This window comes from Paramisgurnus dabryanus, chromosome 1 (assembly GCF_030506205.2).
Source record: "Paramisgurnus dabryanus chromosome 1, PD_genome_1.1, whole genome shotgun sequence".
NCBI classification, from domain to species: Eukaryota; Metazoa; Chordata; class Actinopteri; order Cypriniformes; family Cobitidae; genus Paramisgurnus; species Paramisgurnus dabryanus.
This window is the reverse complement of record NC_133337.1, coordinates 67,111,175-67,133,840: the sequence shown is the minus strand read 5'-3', so window position 1 is coordinate 67,133,840 and position 22,666 is coordinate 67,111,175. Positions and strand designations below refer to the sequence as shown.

The 22,666-nt window shown below is 37.6% G+C and overlaps 1 long non-coding RNA gene and 1 pseudogene across 1 annotated transcript; one reads left to right on the top strand and one right to left on the bottom strand.

Moving 5' to 3' along the window:
* The first annotated feature begins 9,283 nt into the window (after positions 1 to 9,283).
* On the top strand, positions 9,284 to 16,192 carry LOC141282197 (uncharacterized; annotated as a pseudogene).
* A 1,975-nt stretch (positions 16,193 to 18,167) lies between these two features.
* Positions 18,168 to 22,463, bottom strand: LOC135734496 (uncharacterized). The gene is made up of 5 exons (XR_010527367.2): positions 22,293 to 22,463; positions 21,669 to 21,763; positions 20,773 to 20,904; positions 20,631 to 20,690; positions 18,168 to 19,245 (listed from the first exon to the last, which is right to left on the bottom strand). It is a non-coding gene; the product is annotated as an uncharacterized lncRNA (long non-coding RNA).
* Between the last annotated feature and the right edge of the window lie 203 nt (positions 22,464 to 22,666).

The window sequence follows — 22,666 nt, the reverse complement described above, 5'->3', positions numbered from 1 at the left end:
TGGTTTTTGTTTTCCTCCACCTGCATCTGGGCTCTGTCCTTGCACAATAATGACAATATACATCTGAGATCAGACAGAGTGTAGCAAAAGAGTATGCAAATATTGTAACATACAAAGACCTAAAGAAAGTGAATGTTTTTCCCTAGATGCACACTATGCTTGTCAACAATAACACATCAAAATACAACTCGATCTTGTATTGCAGTTTTTCTGCACTCATCATTTTTAACATTTTTACTATATATTATAATTCATTCATTTAGACAGAGAAGCATTAATGAATTAATAGGTTTGTTGGACTTGATGCCATTATTGGACAAACTGATTAATCCAGGTGTGTCTGATTATTGTTGTTGTGACTACTGAGGTCAGGCACACCTGGATTAATCGGTTTGTCCAATAATAGCATACAGGAAACAAGGAGCTGGCTGAAGTTCAGGAAGTAGTGCAGCTGGGCATAAAGCCTATTGGACAGACCTAAAACCAATCACAGCGATGAAGGGGATGACGTATGCACCACTACCAGAGGGTAGTCTTCATGTAAAGCTCGCCCCAACATTTCTGATTGGTGCCGTGATTTCTTGGCATTAGAAATGGGCTTGAATGGTCTCTTTGCCAGACTACTTGCAGAGCAAATCTAAATTTGCCGGACGTTGTCTGGGTTTTCCCAGGCTACCTGAATAGTAGACTGGATCAGTGTACTTAAGTATGTCCTAATCTTAGGATGTTGAAAAGAGTATCCTAACTTCCAATAACTTTTAGACCGATGTTATGAGATTTTTAGTTTAAGATATTCGTCTCACAGGCGGAGCTTGCGTGAATATTCATAAACTTCCACAATCTATGGCCGTTTCTCAGGTTGCATTTCTAGGCTGCATACGTCAATTTAAGAGATTTTTAGTTTAAGATATTCGTTTCACAGGCGGAGCTTGCGTGAATATTCATAAACTTCCACAATCTATCAGTGTTTCCCATATATTCATTTATTTGTGGCGGGCCGCCACAGAATCAACACTGGCCGCCACAAATAGATTTTTCATGATTCCCACTTACATATTAATTTTACTATTTAAAACGGCTTAATTCATTGCATCGAGCGCTCAGCGCGCCTCCATCCTCCCTCTCTCGTTGTGTGCAGCGCAACAGCGCGCGCCCGCGGCCCCCTCCCCTCTCTTTGCTGAGCCTGCACGCCTCTCTCACATAACAGTGAAAAGTATTTAACTCCGTGTTCCTCCGTGTACTTTCTCTTTTTCGCGTAAACGTCAACAGTCACGGATGTTACCGACAGAGAAGTCGGTGGCTGATTAAGTTCATCATGAGAGTGACTTAACAAAAGGTTAGTATAGTGTTTCCCACATATACCCGTTCTGATGCGAGTCTGTGTCCGAGCTCTCTCCCTACCTATTATGCGGCATGCCCATGCACGTGTTCTGTAGTAACAGCAACTGTGTATTCTCTCATATTTCTGAATTTGCAACAAATTGTCTGCGCTATACAATAAAATACCACTCGTATTTCTAGTAATAAAGCGCTCAAAACACAACAACACTGATGAGAAGAGCAACACCAGTACAGCCTCAATGTAAACGTATGATGGTTTTTTCAGATAAGGTCGCGTTTTTAGCAGCAGTTTAAGAAAGAGCTGATTGGATTAAACAAAGAGTTACTGAGTCGTGGGTCGTTACTGGGTCCTGTTTAGTCACTATTTTATAGACAACAGAACAGAAACTATGTAAAAATAGCATCTTAGTTGTGTTAAAATGCAATATAATGTGACTGATCAAAGAGTAAAACACGACGCAATGACGTCACATATATGCTAATCAGCGTGTGACGTCATCGCCGCCACAGTATCTCAAAATCCTGTGGGAAACACTGTCTATGGCCGTTTCTCAGGTTGCATTTCTAGGCTGCATTCACAGGTTGCATTTCTAGGCTGCATACGTCATCAAGATGTATTTATTAACAATTATAAACATGACTATTATTCTTAGTTAAATTGTTGTAATATGCGTATGACTATAAATATGCAAATGTATTGCTCAGTTAACTTAAATAAACCAGGATTGATGACGTTTGCAGCCTGCATATGCGACCTCCGCAGGCTACAGCCTTCGGATTGAGAAAAAAGCCTGTACACCTTTCCACTGGACACAAATGATGGCCGATAAACCTGAAGTCATTCCTTCCATATTGATAGTAACAAAGTGACTGCATGAGGTGCCAACCATCTGCAGATGTGTAATATTCGGATCCGTTTTTTAGCGTTGAATCTGTTAAAAAATCGGAACGTGTGCGACTACACTGTTTGCGATACGCAGACAGGAAGTGATGTATTTCAGTATTCCAATCAAAACACTGTATAAGGTGAAATATTAATCGAGTAGAGTCTCCATATGTTTTCTCCAAAAATTACTGGCAGTCTTTGCCATATGCATAGCTGTTTATTGCTTGATTCAATTGCATTAATTTATTCATATGAATATTAGAATAAAGCCTCTTGCGCTGGAATGAGCTTCTCTTCCATGTCAAGATTAAACTGAAACTTCGACTGCCACTAGGGAGCGAACTCCGGCAGTGAAGTCCAAATGTCATGTACAGTGGAAAGGCGGCTTAAAGGTATAGCGGAAAATTTTCCCGAATTATTTAAAAGAACCGCCCCTCGATATTTTTTAAACAATGCACATGCAACCCTCTCCCTCCTTCCGAGAGGGAAACGACTGTTAAACGCGTGCACGAGACAGAGACAGAGAGAGAGCATGCAGGAGCTCAGTTCTTCTCTTCGCTCTGTTTACAAGTTTCTGTCGGCATGTTTACCGTGTCTGTGCGGTTCGTGACTTGTGCCAGGGCTAGCATCGCTAATCATAGCTTACATCAACTTTCAGTGATTTTAAATGGATTTCTCCAAATAGCATGACAAAATATACCTTTCCAGTAGAAACTTCGCGTGGGAAGCCCAACCTGTCCTTTTTGCTCACGCCAGCGTGTGAAATAGTCTCCCATAAACATTCTGGTCTTGTTTCTTTCTTTATAGTCCCTTGTCTTCTTGTCATACAATTCGTAGACACTTTTTCTCTTGCGACCCTCAGACATTTTGAAAAAAAAACACAGCGAGAACGCGAGCTTCAATGAATGGTTGAAACCGTAGCACAACACACATACACGTGAAAGTGCGCATGTGCAGCAAGCGAACCTGGAGGCGAGCACGTACGACGGTTATACGTCAACATATAATCAGAATGATTGACATCTGGGATGACCAATAGTCTTGATGATCCACCCGGAAAACGAAAATCTTCCGCTATACCTTTAAGGTTGCGTCCGAAAACGCATACTGTGACAGTAGGTGCTGATTAGATGAAGTACCTACTCACCAATCGTTTAAACAGTAGGTACTATATAGTATAAATATGTACTTTTTCACAGCACACTGATATAAAATAAAATCTTTTCATAAGTTTGAGTATTAAATTTAAAGAATAAATAATGTGTGGGCGATGTTTAATGTGGCGCGATGTGTGACCATAGACTGTAAAAAGATGGACGACGTGACGTTGCTTCCTTCCATTGTAATAAATTGTGGCCAAAAATGTCAGACCATGGGTGCTGCCATATTACGTAAAAACGTAGGAATTATCCATGGAGCCAGAGGCGGAGCTGCGGTATCAAACTTCCGCCCAAACGCTCGTGCGCCCGATTCAACCACGCCAATCATAACGACACGCCCCATTTATATAGCATCAAATTATTAGCTAATATGAAACTTATCACAAAAATAACTATTGAACATATATCAACATCTTTAGAAAAATGTTATTGGAAGTGTAACTTTTTTTATTTAGAGCCGATGTATAGGTATGAGGCACACCCTTAACGTTATGTGACTGAGATCTAAGTTGGGACATTTAAACTGAGTTATTAATGATACCACTACCCTAACGAGGCATTAGCTGCCATTTCATTTTTCGCTTACTAACTTGTGAAACTTCTGCTTTCATTGATTCATTGAGTCTTATATTGCACGTATACTTCATTGTCATCCTGCGTTAATTTATATAACATTTGTAAGAAGTGGCAAATGTTTTTGTTCACATAAATTATTTTCCCCACAAGCTACACTGATAATTATCAGACATCCGACTAAATAACAACACGTGCCCAGTCAGCGCTCACGTGCAAAATAAATCAAACGCATGTATATTAATATTCTTCATTATAATTTAGGCGAACGGATGACACTTAAGAAAAATGAGCACTGGCTTTCTGTTGTTTCAACGGGACCCAGATATACACAAGACACGAAGACAGGTAAGGTTGCCTGATAGTCGGATAAAGACTTATTCCTGACCTGACTGTAATCCACGTTATTCAAGCCTCCACAGCAATCCAGTTCGGGTTTTCTGTCGAACAAGGACTCTCCGCTCGTAAATGATCAGGTATAAAAGAGGAAGTGTAATCCCTTTCAACAATATGTCAGCAACATTCTGTGTAAACGACAATAACGTTTTTTACTGTATTGCTTAGGAACTTTCTGCATGCCAAAGGTAACACAGCGGACATGACGGTTTACCTTTGACCTACTTACGACGCAATGAACTATGGGAAATTGAGTTCCTTCGTCTTAACGAAACATTGGCTATGACATGACAGCTCCCTTTTTTAGAAAGTTTAAAATGAATAAATGGACATTTATTAATTCATTAGTAATCCTAACCATTTTTCGAAGACATTTATTTTCACTTTTAGAGATAAAAGTCAGTTTATTATTGGAAATAAATAACTTTAACTTTAGGGCATCATTTCTCCCCCTTAACAGTGTAAACCTATTTTTTTTACAGTGTATAGTGTAAACAAAACCACATTTCGAAAATATGCTGGAAAGAGTTTTTTATCCAATTTAATAAAATCTTAGAGAAAAAAAAGAAGAGCTTAAACTTGTGTTAAATCCTATGACTTTCCACACTTTGTAGTGCTTTATGTCTAAATAAAAGTTTGTAGTATTAGGTTATAATAAGTTATTGTTTTATTACTGTTTTTAGTGACGAATTTGATGTGTTTTTTTCCTGTCTTAAACAGATAATTGGGAATAGTGCTGAGTGATCTGATAACATGAACAACAACACATGATCAAATTGTTAGAATTGATAAGAGGACATTAAGCATATTAATGCAGTGAAGAAGGAAAACTGTGACTCTCACAGACAACAAAAGCGAGCAAAGGGTGGCATTAGGTGTTCAGATGCATGAAAAATTGTAATTTTCATTTGAGCTGAGCAACCCATTCAGAGGCAATCAGTACGGATGCTGCTACCCATAAAAAGAGCCTATTTTGGGGAGCATTGCCTAGTCTGTAAGGTTGCTATAGCTGCATGAATCCAATAAGAGCTTAGTTCAGGAGTGACAGATTGAGGAGTTGGGCTCATCAGCCACTAATCTAGCTTCAGAGATACCAAGTGCTGCCTGCTGTGACTCTAGGATTGGATACAAAGCATTTCCAAAGTCTTAAAGTTTTCTTCCACAATATGATTCCAAATGTAAGAGCTCATTTTTAGTGCAGCTTGGTTATTTTGGGAGATGTTGTGCACTATGGTTTGCTAAAAATAGAGTACAGTGCTAATAATAGACCACAATTACATTATAACCATCCATGTCACGCTGTGTAATATGACTGCCTGCTTCTAATTCGCAACAAGACAGAATAACAGCAATGATTGAAATAGACATCACGTTTATCCACCATGTATTTATTTATAATGTGTACATTAACTCACTTATGATGTACTTAGAACCGCAAAAAAATAATTCTGAAATTTAACCACATCATTGTCATTACAGATTTCTGGGTACCTGTTTAACCTACACTGCACAGAGATGACCGGCCCACGCTATCTCATGACAATTTGCCCCTTTGACATCAGAGTTAGCGCAGAGGTTTGGGGTAGTGTTTTCTTATTGTTTTTTATTGATAATGTTTAATGTTTTCGTACAATTCACTTTGTACGAATTAATAAGGCAACTCGTAAAATACGTAGGCTACAAATTCTTGTGAGATCAGACTGGCCCAGCTCAGGGCCCGGTTGCATAAAGCACCTTAAGGTTTTCCCAAGTATAGGAAATAAGGGGTAAATTCCCCTTACCTAAGAGAATAATTTAAGGGTGTGGCATACAGTATAATCCCTTAAACGGTTCTCTTAGGTAAGGGTAATCGTTTCACGACAGTGACCCAGGTTTGCTGTTATAAAATACTATGGTTGCCATGGAGACGCAACAGAGAAAACATAAGTTTTTTTCTGCAACACCCCTAAGTTTAAGGGAAATATAAGGGTGAACTTAAGGGAAATTACACTTAATGTGCTTTATGCAACCGGTCCCAGGTCCTGTGGTCTCGTGGGTTCGAAAAAATGTCCATTCAGTGCACAGTGAGAAATCTTCACGTAAGCAGTAGACTAGATACTTCATAGCATCCTGGTTTTTGCATATTGAGGTTTTATGCATATTGTGTAGTATGTACGCAGACAATTTTAAATGCATGGTAGGTCATAGGAAGACAAAGCAAAATTTTTAAAAATGTTAACTTAGTGTCCAAACAAGTTTCATGAGATTAGAAAAGTGGCTTTAATGCAGCATTTTAAAGCTAAACTTAAAACACCACTTACAAGCACTATCACATGTATTTCCCTCAGGAGTAGTTTGATTTGTGAATCTCTTTGAGTACAGTCAGTTCCCTATGCTTAGTCTTTCTGTATGTGATGCATTGAACAACAGAGACACAGAGAGTCCTGGTTGAGATCTTATTACTATGCCTTTGAATTAAAACTAAGATTATTTATCAAGCAGAACCAAAAACATTTCACCTGTTGTAGTCATGCTAAAGTTAACACTCTTGTGTCACCACACTGGAACAAATGAATGAATTCAAGGCTGTAACCTGACATGCTATTAACTGTGTACTTCTACGAGCATTTCAGATTGTTTCTTGCATCTTCATGCGATATAAATAGAGGTTACTATCGCTACATTTGTGGGTGGACTAGTTCCAAGTAGTTATATACTGTAAATTGCTGCATTTGCTCTATAGATGAATTTTTTCCTGCATTATTTTATATCGTTCTTGTGGATCATCACACTTATTTTTAAAAACGTATTTAAGATTTCTGTCACAGAAACGTTAACTAGTTGGCATACAATTTCTGTTCATTGCTTTAATTGAAACAAATGTAAAAAGTGACATTTTGCCATGTGGTAAAAACTGAAAAACCACTGTGGTATCATTACACCAACAATCATCTTTGTTTGCCTTAGGCAGCAGATCCTGGACCGAGCGTTAATAAAAGGCAGACTACAAAAAAAAATGATGCATTTCCTGCGCTCTCCAGGAAATGTTTTATGTTTTTCTTTCGGTCTTTGCGTCACGCGGGAACGGCAAGGATGGATCAGAGAGTTCAAAAACCTTGTTGGGCTGGAATATCTTTCTCTCTGGATCCAATTACATCCCACTGATCACTCCATTGGGATCCAGCTCGCTAACACGCCTCTGTTAATATTGTGATGCGATTGGCACAGTGTGTGTCGCCCAATCCGATGAGGCAAGCAGCAAACAGCTGAATATACAGAGGAAGATGAGCTGTGTCACAGAGAGCGAGCTATCAGTCACAGACCTGTGTATGAATCATCAACCACAGGTGGTTCGGTTTACATAGAAATATTGGCTGTTCTAAAACACTTATTTTTTGGCCAACTCCCAGCTAGCTGTCTGTGATTAACATTCTGTCTGACATTCACATTTATTACTGGTTTTTGATGTGCAGATTTCAGCTTCATAGCTGCACACTCAAAAAATAAATAAATAAATTCATAGACAGCTGTTACACACACATTTAAACTCTAATTACTACTCAAATACACATAGCTACTTTGTAAAACTAGAAAAAAAACTATTTTATCAAACACATTTTAATTTTCTTTAAAAGTATATTTATTAATTTGATACATCACAGGCAAAAGCGTATACCAGCATCCAAGTAGATTTCTTGTTTAATTCTAAATTCATTGCAGAGGTCAGATGGTGCAACCAGAAGGGTACAACTGCTATGAATGCGTATAATAAATAAAAAATATTAAGCTAAATAAGTTTAAAGCTGTTGTTTAAATTATCGTTAATGTTGTAGCATTTTTGGTTGAAACAACCCAGCATAGGTTAAATTACAACTCAGTGAGTTGGGTTTGTCCCTTTTTTACTTAACGCTAAAAATAATCCAGCATTTTCTAGAGTGTATATCTCTTTTGCTAGCAATAGTAACATACAGTAAATGTTAAAAACAATATATTTTTATTGCTTGTTTAATAAGGTATGTATAACATGTTGACATGAAGTCTAATAAAGTGAAGATATTAGGAGAAGTTATAAGTATTTGGACAAAAAATTTCACAATAGGTAAAATCACACTGACCGAAAGTGTAACATAACAGAGCATTAAACACCAACAAATTGTTTCCATTTTTAATCTTTACTTGTACATTTATGCATTTTGGCAGACACTTTTATCCAAGTGACTTTTATCCACATTCCAAGTGTGCATACTAAAAATTTTCTTTACAAATTTGTGTGCTCCCTGAAAAGCATCTTGCTCCAAAACGTATAAAATAACACTCAATTGTTTACACGGGATGATAACTCTAAAGTCCAAAATACAAAGATTATAAACAATAAACATTTACAGCCAATTGAAATCTAGTTTTACTGACTTAAACTGCAGCATGTAAGATTAGTATAAACTTGACATTATCGCTTGTTGCTGTGGACACTTACAGGGCCCTGTGGCACCTGTCACAATGTGACGGCAGGTGCAACGCAAGGGTTTTCTGATATTTTCAGCCCAACGCCGTTAGCATTTTTCTGCGCCACGTTGTTTAAATAGCAAATGCACTTGCACCCATCTTTTCGCCAATAGGTGTGCTCGTCTGAAAATGGGGTGTGTTCAGGCGCGTTTGTTGGTGTGTTGCTATTTTGAGGCCGCTAAAATCGATTGTGCACTTGACCAACTACAACCTGGTCTAAATTACTGCCACAGTATTCTTCTGGCACTTTTCTATTACGGGGTACAATTCGGCTTGACAAGATGCGGCTCGGCTCGCTTTATTGCTTTTCCACTACAGATTAGTATCACTTCAGAGTGGGTGGAATTGTAGACTTAATTTAACAGTCGCGCCACCTTTCCTGCCATGATATGAAACACAACATGGGAGTTGAGACAATAATCACGAAGAAGGTGTTGCCATCATTTTGAGAAAAGGAGTAGAAAAGAATCTGATAGAATGGAAACCTCTTAACAGCAGACTAATGAGAGTTAGAATAAAAGGAAAACACGTGAATTTAACTATCATCCAATGCTACAGTCCAACTAATGACAGTGATGATGAAGTAAAAGACCTCTTTTATGAACAGTTAGAGGCAGAAATTAAGGCAACACCAAGGCACGATATGATGATCATCATGGGTGACCTGAATGCAAAGGTTGGGAACGACAACTCTAACTGCGAGCGTGCAATAGGAAAACATGGATGTGGGACGATGAATGAGAACGGAGAAAGGCTAATAGAGTTATGCGTCACCAATAACTTGGTTGTTGGCAGCACCTTGTTTCCACACCGTGACATCCACAAACTGACTTGGTACTCGCCCAACAACAGAGACAAGAATCAGATTGATCACCTGCTTATTAACGGAATGTGGAGAAGATCACTGCTGGATGTGAGAGTAAAGCGAGGGGCTGATGTTGGAAGTGATCATCAACTAGTAACAGCAATGGTTAGACTAAAGCTTCGAAAAGCCCAGAACAAGACACACGTACAACGGAAATTCGACACTCAGAAGCTGAATAACCCTCGCTTAAAACACCGTTTTGTTACACAAGTGAGGAACAAGATCCAAGCGCTACAGGATCTAAATACGGAAATAAATCCAGCTAACATCAATGAAGCCTTCAATAACATCAAGACTGCTTACCAACAGAGTGCAGAGGAATATTTGGGATACAGAGAGAAGAAGAGATCAAAAGAATGGATCAAGCCAAACACCTGGAAAGTAATAGATGAAAGACGCAAGCTGAAGAACCAAACACTCAGCTCTCAATCAGAAAGACTGCAGGAAAAATATAAGCAGAAATACAAGGAGACCAACAAAACAGTGAAGAGAATGGTATGTGCTGACCGCCGTGCTTTTGTTGAAGAACTCGCAAGAGGGGCTGAAATAGCTGCAGCCAGAGGAGAACAAAGCATGCTACACAGAATTTCCAAGCAGATCTGCGGCAAATACCATTCTACAGTCAGCCCACCAATCAGAGACAAAGAAGGAAAGCTTCTTACAACTGAAGCAGAACAAGATGCAAGATGGGCTGAACATTTTAAAGAAGTACTGAACAGAAAATCACCAGAGGAAAACGCTGATATTCCAGAAGGAGAGATAGACCTAGATATCAGCATCGAACTACCTACCAAAGAAGAAATATAGCAGCTATTAAGAAGCTGAAGAACAATAAAGCCCCAGGACTTGATAACTTAAATGCAGAATTATTCAAGACAGATCCAGAGACAGCAGCTGAAATATTGGAACCACTTTTTAGAACAATTTGGAGAGAAGCCTGCGTACCCAAGGACTGGACCAAAGGGGTGATTATCAAGATTCCAAAGAAGGGCAACCTAAGCGACTGTAATAATTGGCGCGGTATTACCCTTTTGTCAATCCCCAGCAAGATCCTTGCCAAAGTGATCATAAGCAGATTGTCTACTGCAGTTGACTCAACATTGAGAAAGGAGCAGGCAGGATTTAGAAAAGGCAGGAGTTGTATAGAACAGATATTTGCTTTGCGGAACATCATCGAACAGAGTGCAGAATGGCAAAGACAACTCCATGTGAACTTTATAGATTTTGAGAAAGCATTTGATAGTGTACACAGAGATAGCTTGTGGCACATATTGAGGGCTTACGGAATCCCAAAACACCTGGTGAAGCTCATTAAAAGCTTCTACACAAACTATAGCTGTTGTGTGGGTGGAAGTGACATTTGGTTTGAGGTGACGACCGGTGTCCGACAAGGCTGCGTGATGTCTGCATTACTCTTCAATCTTGTCATTGACTGGGTGATGCGACGCTCAACAGAGACAGGACATACCGGCATCAGATGGATGCTCTTCTCCACACTCGAAGATTTGGACTTTGCGGATGATGTGGCACTAATCTCCCACACCCATCAACATATGCAGGACAAAACCAATAAGTTAAACCGGTACAGTTCCCAAGTTGGTTTAAAGATCAACCAGAAGAAATCAGAGGTGATGACTTTGAACACCACTACACAAGCTCCCATCAAGATCAATAATGACGAGATAACTTTTACTGAAAGCTTTGTGTATCTTGGTAGCATCATCACACCAGATGGTGGTAGTAAGAAGGACATTCAGAACAGATTGAATAAAGCAAGAAGTGCCTTTATCAGCATGAGCAACATTTGGAGGTCCTCACAGTACAGCGTCAAAACTAAACTAAAACTGTACAACAGCTGCATTATACCAGTACTCCTATATGGAGCAGAATGCTGGCGAATGACGCAACAAGACCTTACAAAGCTGTCCACATTCCACACCAAGAGCCTCAGGAAAATACTAAAGATTTTCTGGCCAAACAAAATTTCTAACGAAGACCTACTGTCCCGCTGTAACCAAGAGAACATGCCCACAATGATAATGAAAAGACGCTGGCAATGGATTGGGCATGTGCTTCGAAAAGAGGATGGTTCCATAATTAAAACAGCCCTACATTGGACACCAGATGGAAGGAGAAAAAGAGGAAGGCCAAAAGTCACCTGGCGACGAATGGTGGAACAAGAACTGAAAGACCACCACCACACCTGGAGAACGATAGGCACTCTAGCCCAAGACCGACAAAAGTGGAAAGATTTTGTTGCTGCCCTATGCGCCCTCGGCGTTAAGGGCAGTAAGTAAGTAATGGGAGTTGAGAACATTTCTTGTCGGTCCGCCACAAAATACAAATGGATTGCCACAAATAGATTTTTGCTTATCAGATTTTTCACTACCTCTTTCACGTGACAGGTTCTGTACAAACACCTGTGAGGTCAGTCGCTTATAGTTTTGTACATTTTCGGATGCAGAGCCACACACAAAGTAACAAAAATGCAGTGCACACATGCTGAATTGTGCATGACGTTGTGCATTTTTGTAACTGCACCTGGCTCCGCATCAGAAACCCATTATTCCATTATTCACCTATCCAAATGGTTGGATGTGCCACCACAAATAAACTGCAAGTCAGTGGGAACTCTGTAATGGGGTTCTTGACTCTTAGCCTGTGGATGGTTTTCACCACTATAAGGGCTTTGGGATGGTAAGCAGTGATGATTCTCTCTGACCAATCAGTGATCTACAGTCTTTACACATCAAGTTTTAGTAACGTTGCAGCTCGCTTGGAACCTCAACCGAGGTGGTAACAAAAAAAAATGCGGTACTACGTACTGTACCCAGTGAAAAACCGCCTAAAAGTAAGCTGTCCCAAAGAGCGTAGAACACAAGCGGCGAATCTTTGATACTTTTTACTAGGTGGCGCTTCGTATAGCATGGCCGCCATTTTTGGGTGAGAATTCCAACAACAGCACACACAGAATGACCACAAAACACAATTCAAAGTCGAATAAAAGAATGCAATTTTCGTCAGTCCACTGGAAATGATTGAAAAGCCAAATTTCTTGAAGTGGTTTTTGACGTATGTAAAAAAGAGTATGCGAATAATGGAAGATGGAAACGTATTTGCAGAAAAAATTCTGACGTAGCGAACATTAAACCCACGATACTGATGGTCTAGCTGTATCAGCTGATGTTGTCTTTACCATATATGGGGCTTGACGTCGTTGCAGTGCCCTTTCTGCTACATCAATAATGCTGCATTTTTCTTCTGTGCCCACATGCAGTTTGGCAGTTACAAGCTTTTTAATTTATTAACAATTTGCCCCATCGTGACTAGATGCAGTCCTGTCTATTTTCTAAGCGTGCCTTGGTTGTTTTACTGTTGGTAACTAAGTTACCAATACCATACTTATTCGCTTGAAGAACTTGGTGGAAATGCATCTAATTCACATTTGTTTGTTTTTCTTTGTTGAAAATTTTGAAAAGATTTGCTTTCACGTTTGGATGGAAACCCTGCTAATGTGACTTTCATCGTTTTTTACTAACTTTTATTGTTTTTTAGTGTAATAAAATTAATTCATTTTAGGAACTGCAAGCCCTAGCCATAGAAACTATAAAAATGATTTATATGAATATGATACTAAGTTGCTTATTAAATTAATTTGCTGCATTCATTTATTACTTTGTATGTAAAGTTATGTGTACCTTCTAGGAAATGGTATTATAAAGTAAGTATTTTTATAGTATTATTATAATGTTCGTATTTATGACACCTACAGTAAATAGTGTCTCGTCTTATATGTTTCATTTTATCAGTGGTGGAATCCAACTATAAGTACATATTTGTAGTTTTAACATAATTTATTGAGGATTTCCATTTTACTATTACTCCACCAGTTCTAAAATATATTATACATTTTAATCACTAGAGGCCAGTTGCACCATGGCCGTACATCCGTCTGGATGTAAAATGCGATTTACGTCATATGTAAAATTTACACCTGTTGCACCATCTAGGCATAGCGCACGTCTGAGACTTATAAGGCTGCTGACTTGTTGCCTCGCTGCCTCGTGAGGCAGTTCAGAGAAATGCATTCGGACAGACTTCATAGGCAGCATAATGGAATTCTGTTTGAAATATAAACGGCGTGCCTTTGTGAAAACTAATCACATATTTGAAAACTATAATATAATTTCTTACTAAATGCTATTAAAAGGTATAAAAAAAACGTAACTTTATTAACCATTTATTAACACTAAAATTGTGTTCCTGCCGTTTTGTGTTCCAGGACTTGGATGTAAGACATGACAAAGAAAGGGTATTATTCTGGTTTTGCAAACACAAGAGAAAGCCATTTCTCAATATTGTACAGTTTGCATTATATCATCCAAACTACCTCATACCAATTGCTCAAAAATGGCTGGTTGTAATCAAATTGGTGCAGAATGTTGAAAATGTACTTTATTTAATCCACCTGGTTCCTAAAAATATTTTTTAAATGTGATAAAAGTAGTTTCTTGTTTATCTAAGGTCTCTGATTCAAGGTTGCTGGGGAAATAATGTGACCAGCTCTGCCATGGTTACAGGGAAGAACGTAAGTGGCTGTCTTTAGGCATAACTAACGTCAGTGTGTTTTCTTTTTTTGGCATTACGTTTATTTATGGGATGTGAGCAAAAAGGGTTAATGACCACCTATTGATAAACTCACATCGAAATATTTAGAGTAAATGCGGAACAAAATTAAACTGCACTTTTCAAATGAATGCTAATTTTGGGTTATGGGTTGTTATTAATAAGAGATTTTTAGGCTAAATGGTGCTTTTTGCATGCACTATAAAATGAAAAGTTTTTTGGAACAATAATCAAATTACAAAATAAATAAATAACTGAAGAAAGAATAGAAATGATAGAAATAGAAAAGAAACATTTTGTAACTGCTCTGCTCGACTCTTTCTGCCCATTTAAGTGCATCACCAGCTCTCTTCACACATTAATGCAGTGAAGAAGTAATGGTTGATATGTGGAGAAGAGGGTTTAAGGCTAAAACACTGAAGTACATGCCTGTTTACACTTGTTTGGGCCGAATAATTATAGCATTACATTTCCAATAGTCCTTGCAGCAAACAGAAAATGTGAACCAGTCGGTAAAACCCCTGTAAAATAAAGATTTGTTGGTTCAACTTAAAAAATTATTAGTTAACTTAAAAAGATTTTGTAAAAATATTTTATCAATTTGTATCTTTGTTGAATTAATTTACAATTTTAAGGCAACTAGATAACTTATTTTTTTTAAGTTGAACCAACCTTTTTGTTACAAACGCTTTTGTTAAATGCTCTCTTATTTGTAAGTCACTTTATATAAAAGCACCTGCTAAATAAATCAATTTAAATCTAACACCACCTAAATGTCTCCCTATTAACGCAAAACTGACAAGTTGAATCATGTGTCTTATGTAAGGAAACATCTAAAACATTCTGGGAGGGGTTATACACGAACTGGAGTTGGGAAACGCAGTTCTAGATGGATTGTTGAAGGTCACAAAGACCCAACCTCTCAAAATAATAAAGTACACTTCAAAAGGTGGATCCAAATTTTGCTTTTGTGAAGGATGTTATATCTCCCAAATTTGACTCACACTTTTATGGCTGTACACCAGGGCTTCTACACTGTCAGAAAAAAAAAAGGGTTAAAACTGTACCTTTTCTGTTGCTGTGGTTGTACCCTAAGAATCTGTTTTGTACTTTAACATGCTACATTAACATTACTGTACCTTAAGGATCTGTGTACCTTTAAAGGTACAGTTTTGTATCCCTAACATTTAAAGTGGACATATCATGAAAATCTGACATTTTCCTTGTTTAACTCTTTCCCCGCCAGCATTTTCCCAGCCAGTGCCAGCATTTGGCTACGATCGCCACCTGGTGGATAATAGCGGAAATATGGATTGCCATAAAATCTCATCATTGGCAGAGAAGTGTTTTTCTCTAATCGGCCATTTCTTTGTGTGTCTATGTGTTGTTGTTTTGACAGCTCTCCTCGTGGATTCCTGTCATTCCCGTTCGACTCCTCCCTCCTGTTTTAATCGCATTCTTATACTCGCAGCGTGTCTCCTTGCACACCTGCTTCTTATTATCTCATTATTTCACTATTTAGACCTCTTATCCTGTGCGTGTCTGAATTGTATCATAGTCCCCCTTGCCTAGTTTTGTTTTTGAGCTAAGTCCTAGTTACAGACTTTGTCTTCCTGCTGTTCACCATCATTTTTTTAGTCTCCAGTGCTTTTCGTGTGCTTCCTTTCCCTTTTTCTTTGTTATTTTCCAGCGCACTATCCCCTTCCATCTGCCCTGGCACCTCAGCCTGTGTTACTCTGGGATCCTCGCTCTGAACTGTTCCTTGGCAATCGGTCTCGCTCACTTCCTCATCTGCGTCCATCTCCTGACATCACCTACGCCATCTGGCCTGAGAAGGGCTTTCGCTCGCTGCCTGGCTTATAAAGTGAATTGCCTTATAAAAAACACTTTTGCTTGCAATTGAATCCTCTCTCTCTCTCTCTCTCTCTCTCTCTCTCTCTCTCTCCTTCCTGACACCAAATATGAAAAAGAGTAACCCAGTAACTTAGTTTTGGTAAACCATTCTCTGTAAGCATGTGGAAAAAAATGGTTATTTAAATGTGGCTTCCTTTGTGATGTCAGAAGGGGATAATACCGCCCCTTAATCTGCACTATCCATTCACAGCACTTAGAAGCTTAATAGTTTAATGCATTTGCATTTAAAAGGACACACCCAAAACTGGCAATTTTAACATGCAATAAGACTTTTTATGATCTATATGGTCTTCTGAGCTAGAACTTCACATACACTGTAAAAAATCCAATGAATGACATGTTGGACGGTTTAAAGTTTAAAGTTTTAATATGCGGTCGGTTAATAAAGATAGCGTCTATTTAAAAGTGTGCTCGGACACTTTCGGATGGGGATGAGCTCCAGAAGAGCTCCAGAAAATCACCGGTGCTTAAGCGCTCACACCCCGCCCAGCGCAGCCTCGCCTCGGCAAGCGCATCAGAAATCGACTGCTGGCTCTGATATCTCTGTGGCGTTTAAACGTGATTTAATTCATTTAAATTTCTCATACTTAACAATGAAAGGGTTATGTTTTAAATCATATTTTAGGATTGCACTTAATTGATATCGCTGTTGAGTGATGTTTCATATCTTTTACATTTGTTATAACCGGACAGTATGCGAATTTGAACTTCAGAGCTGAAGGAGTGGATGGAGAAATAGTCCCAATATCATAACAATCTTAGATAAAACTTCTAAATATACCCGTGTGTGTACCCGTGTGCGCGCGACCTACTCGCGCGCGTGTGTGTATGTACAGTATGTGCGTGAGTTTTTAATTTAAAATGTCTTAACTCGGAAGGATCTGGATCACAGGTCATTTCATCTGAGATCAATCCGCACGCAACAGCTGGAATCACTTACTGATTCACAGGACACAAGTCAACAGCCGTTTCCTCAAGTTCACGTCAGGTAAGTGGTTGTAATTAAATGTTAATTTTAGAATATATTAATCGGCAAAGACGCAAATACTCGACGTTTTTGTAATGATATTTTTGTAAAGATATATTTAAAAGTGTGTTATGTTATGTGTCCGAAGTAAAGTGGAGCTATTTTAGTAAAGATAGCCTGGATATACCGGACAGGGTTTAGAACTCGGTCTTTATTATAATTGGGACATTTTTACAAACAAACCTTATAAAATACAATACTGGCGTGCATTTTGAGACAAAACAATAGCACTCATATGTTAAGTGATGTCAGTTATTTTAGTCAGTGATAATCCCTGTCTGAGAAAACCACCCAATAGTGTTTAATTATGTGTGATGTCTGAGGGAAATTTGGCCTAACATTAATAAAGTCTTTCACCGTCAAACTTTATTATATTAAACATGTTATTTATGTATGTGTGTGTGTTTATATTCCTCTGTTTATCAAACCAGAGCGGTGATGAGGCGGAGAGGCAGACCAGAGGGCTGAAGAAAGTCTCCTAAATGGCCCTGGAGATGTTCTGACTGACTTTGGAGTGCTTTGGACTGTTTTATGCCCTCTATTTAGAGAAGACTTAATTCTGTATGTTCAGTCTGTATCATAAGTGAATAAAAAGCTTTTGTTTTCATGTGACTGAAGTTAATTATTTTGTTAACAACACAGCATAAATTATTTGATAAATAATTTTAAAATGTTATTAAAAAAAATCCCAAATAATAAATATTAATTGAAGTAACACATAAAACATTGAGTGAATACTTACATTTTAATTGACAGAGTATTTGCTGTAAGTTTTTAAAGATTCAACTGATTAAAACATTTTAGTTGAATGAACTATAAAGCTAATTGAGCCAACATACTTTTTATATTTGAGTCAAGTTTGGGCCAACTACACTCTAAAAAACGTTGGGTTAAAATTAACCCAATTTGGGTTGTTTTGCAACCCAACGTTGGGTTAAATATGGACCAACCCAACGCTGGGTTATTTTAACCCAACAAGTTGGGTTGTACAATCAACCCAACCAGTTGGGTTGATTTTTTAACCCATCTGTTGGGTAGAAATAACTTTTTGTTGGGTTGAAACAACCCAACGTTTGGTTAATGTGTTTAAAGCTGAAATTTTGTGGTTTAAATTGCTTTCATACCTTTCATTGTGGTGTCTATAAATAACAAAGCATAGATTTAATTGAAAAAGCATATTTATTGCACATGAACAATAAAAGAGTACATAGCCCTACACAAACAATCAACTTTCTGATAAAAAATATATTAGTATTATATCTCACAATCTAAAATGACAGATACACAGTTAACATTACAATTAGATCAAGTAAAAAGTTGTACAAGTAAGGGATAATGTATTGGCAGCATGTCATCACAGAAAAAAGTCCCAACAGTTTCTTCAGGACAAATGTCACGAACACATTGGTTTAATCATTTGTAAATTTATTGTCGGATATGTAATTAATAGACATTGATATTTAATTTTTGTGTAATATAAAACTGTACCTGTCAAACTGATTTGCAGCATTAGAGTTTTTAGTTTTGAGCAGTAGTAGAATGTCACGACTGGCCAATCAGAAACTAGCATTTTAGAGAACCGTGTAATAAGAAATGGTTAATGTAACACATAAGATCAACACAAAGTTGCACAAACAGTCAATATATGATCAACATGAGTTATCGCCTTAGCATGACAAATAACTACAGTACACAGACTTCTTATAGAAAGGGATTCTGTTCTTGGGAGTTTGTAAACAACAGTCTTCAAAAACACCCACACTGATGTGCACTGCTTAGTAAAATGAATGTCCAAAACATAAAAAAAAGTTTAAAACATGTCAACATCACCAAGGAGGGTGTATTGCTGGAGTGACTGTCTGTCAAAAACAACGAAGGCTTTATGGCAGAGATCGTCATCTTCCAATCCAAGGACAAATGGGAATGGTTTTGTCACCTCAGCCTCTCAGAAGAATGCAACCATGTTGGTCCCAACCTGTTGAAAACAGACAAACACTTGTTAGAATGCAGGCAAAGACTCTAAATGCATTATGCAGCATTATTATACAAAACCAAACAATTCATTTTCATACACACAAATGTAGTATGTAGTTTATTTGTAATGAAATTTATAAATTTCTTTTTTATTTCAATAACCTTACAATATACTCTTTGTTAATGCCAATAACTCAGATTCACAGTAATTTCAGATTCTACCACGTCACTTTACCTGGCAGTAAGCCCAATTTTTTAGATTTTGCAACAACCTGCATACTTGCCCTTATTACTTAATATAGCCAACACTTTATTAGCATATATTATGTAATGAATACATGGCTGGACATTAAAGGAATAGTCTACTCATTTTCAATATTAAACTATGTTATTACCTTAACTAAGAAGAGTTGATACATCCCTCTATCATCTGTGTGCGTGCACGTAAGCGCTGGAGCGCACTGCGACACTTCAATAGCATTTAGCTTAGCCCCATTCATTCAATGGTACCAATCAGATATAAAGTTAGAAGTGACCAAACACATCAATGTTTTTCCTATTTAAGACGAGCAGTTATACGAGCAAGTTTGGTGGCACAAAATAAAACGTAGCGCTTTTCTAAGCGGATTTAAAAGAGGAACTATATTTTATGGCGTAATAGCACTTTTGGGAGTACTTCGACTCGGCGCAGTAACACCCTCCCTCTCCCATTATGAGAGGGAGAAGGGGAGCGGACTTTTCAGGCGTTGATGTGTTTGGTCACTTCTAACTTTATCTCTGATTGGTACCATTGAATGAATGGGGCTAAGCTAAATGCTATCGAAGTGTCGCAGCGCGCTCCAGCGCTTACGTGCACGCACACAGATGATAGAGGGATATATCAACAATTCTTAGTTAAGGTAATAACATAGTTTAATATTGAAAATGAGTAGACTATTCCTTTTATATTTTGTTTGTGAACTAGCAAGAAGACATGTTTACAAGTAGGAATAGAGTTAAAACTCGGACAAGAAAAATTGTCTTTCACTCGCAACTCTATAACATTAACTTTAGGGACAAACGTTAATGTCCAGCCCTGTATTCATTCATTACATAATATATGCTAATAAAGTGTTGGCTATATTAAGTAATAAGGCCAAGTATGCAGGTTGTTGCAAAATCTAAAAAATTGGGCTTACTAGTTTAATATTGAAAATGAGTAGACTATTTCTTTAACGTTTGTCCCTAAAGTTAATGTTTTAGAGTTGCGAGTAAAAGACAATTTTTCTTGTCCGAGTTTTAACTCTATTCCTACTTGTAAACATGTCTTCTTGCTAGTTCACAAACAAAATATTAAATGTTTTAGGTTGCTTGCAAAGCAAAGTGTGCAATACTTCCATTACTTACATATACTTAAGATTTTCTTCCCACTTTTGTAGACAGGAGTTGGAATATCATCATGGGGTTCTGTAGAGAAAAATGTTTAGGTTAAATTAGTAACTTTACTGTCATAATACTCAGCAAACAACTATTGTATTCCCAAGTGTACCTGGAGGTGATTTGTTGATGCTCCTGGTTCTTGGCTGGGAAGTTGCAGGATTCTGTCTGTAAAATGCAGTGCCCAAGTTTCAAATAGCTTTTCGGCATGTCCAGGGAATAACACAGAGAAGTCTTGTGAACTCTGAAAATGACAAATCATGCATTCATTTTCAATAAAACTTTAATGTAAATGTATGCTATAATGAATTATATATGGGCTAGCGTGTCAGTGAACTACGGCTGCGTGAAGTAAATGGTGCTTCACCTGTTTTCAGATGATGGCAATTTACTACTAATCACAGAACCGGCTTTACAGATGAGATAGGCTTGACAATTTTATACAATTAAAGAGATAGTTGGGCCAAAAATGATATTAAACCCATGAATTACTCACCTCCAAGCCGTCCAAGATGCATATGTCCATCATTTTTCAGACTAACACATTTTCAGTTATTTTAGAAAATGTTTTAGATCTTTCAGTTAATCAAATGTAAAGTTATGGGGTCCACTCCTTCAAGTCAAACAAAACGGTGCGGATTACGCTCAGAAGACCTTTGTTTATCATCGTGGAGCCATTTGATTTCTTTTGTGAAGGATGAATGCACATTTTTTTGGACGTGAATGAGTGGACCCTGTAATATAATCTATAATATCTCAAAATGTGTTAGTCTAAAAAATGATGGACATATGCATCTCGAATGGCTTGGGGGTGAGTAAATCATGAGTTTAATATAATTTTTGGGTGAACTATTCCTTTAATCGTGCAACCTTACATACCACTTTTGAAAATGACATACTCACAGCAAAATAAGCAGGGATTCTTAATAAAGAAATGCTTTGATATGCCTCATTGTAATATCAACATATCACTTTAAATAATAAAAAACAAGTGCATTTTCATGTTACCTGTAAATAACGTTGTAAAAGCTGGTATCAGAACCTCAAAGTTACATTGTTTTAGCTTCTCCAGGAAAAAATATCCATCTTTTATCCATCAGAGTCTGTGGAAAAAAGCCAAAACTGTAATTTAAGTGGGCATCATCAAAAACTTTTCAAAAAGACATAAATGTCTGTAACTTACACAGACCAAATGAGAGTTCACAATATGTGTTGTGATACCCTGTCTGTGAACTCAAGGCTAAAGTTTCATGATCTAAACATGATATTAAAAGCATCAGTTTGATTTCAACTTTTACAACAAACGATTATTTATTTAAAACGTACACGTTTCTTCCTCATATTAACGTTATCTGTTTTAAACTGAATTTCTAAACCATTCGAATACGTTACATTCTAACGTTTCTAAAATTATTTTAAAAAGCCATGTTTTAGACATATTTCATAAAACGTTTAATCCAACAAAATATTTAAATCATTTAAAAGCAAGCATAAACATAGTTCAGATTTACTGGGCATTACAGACTAGCCAACGGAAGCTAATAAAACTTTTAATAAGAGTCATGTGAACCATCATTTTGCATACTTTTGCATTCAGAAATAGTTTAAATGATTAAAAACAATGATACAAACCTTTTCCTTAAAATAAATCAAAGATAAGTCGACGAAAAACCGTTCATGAATCTTGAGGTAATAAACTCCCGCGTCAGGTAACGTTGCAGTGAGAAGCAGTTCAGCTGACCGTCTGTGTGGGGGAAGGGAGGATTTCTCTCTGGGGAAGAACAACACTGACACCCGGTGGCCGGTAACGGTGGCCGGTAACATTCCGACTTTGATTAATTAAACTTTAAAATTGGCGTTCACTTTACAAACCGACTGCAAATTTGAACATTATACATATATATTCTCGCCTGAACTTATGTTTAAAATACATTTTGTGGACTAGACAAAGTAATATTGAGAAACAGCTATATGTATCTATTAAGTTGGCTCTGCTTCAAAATTAC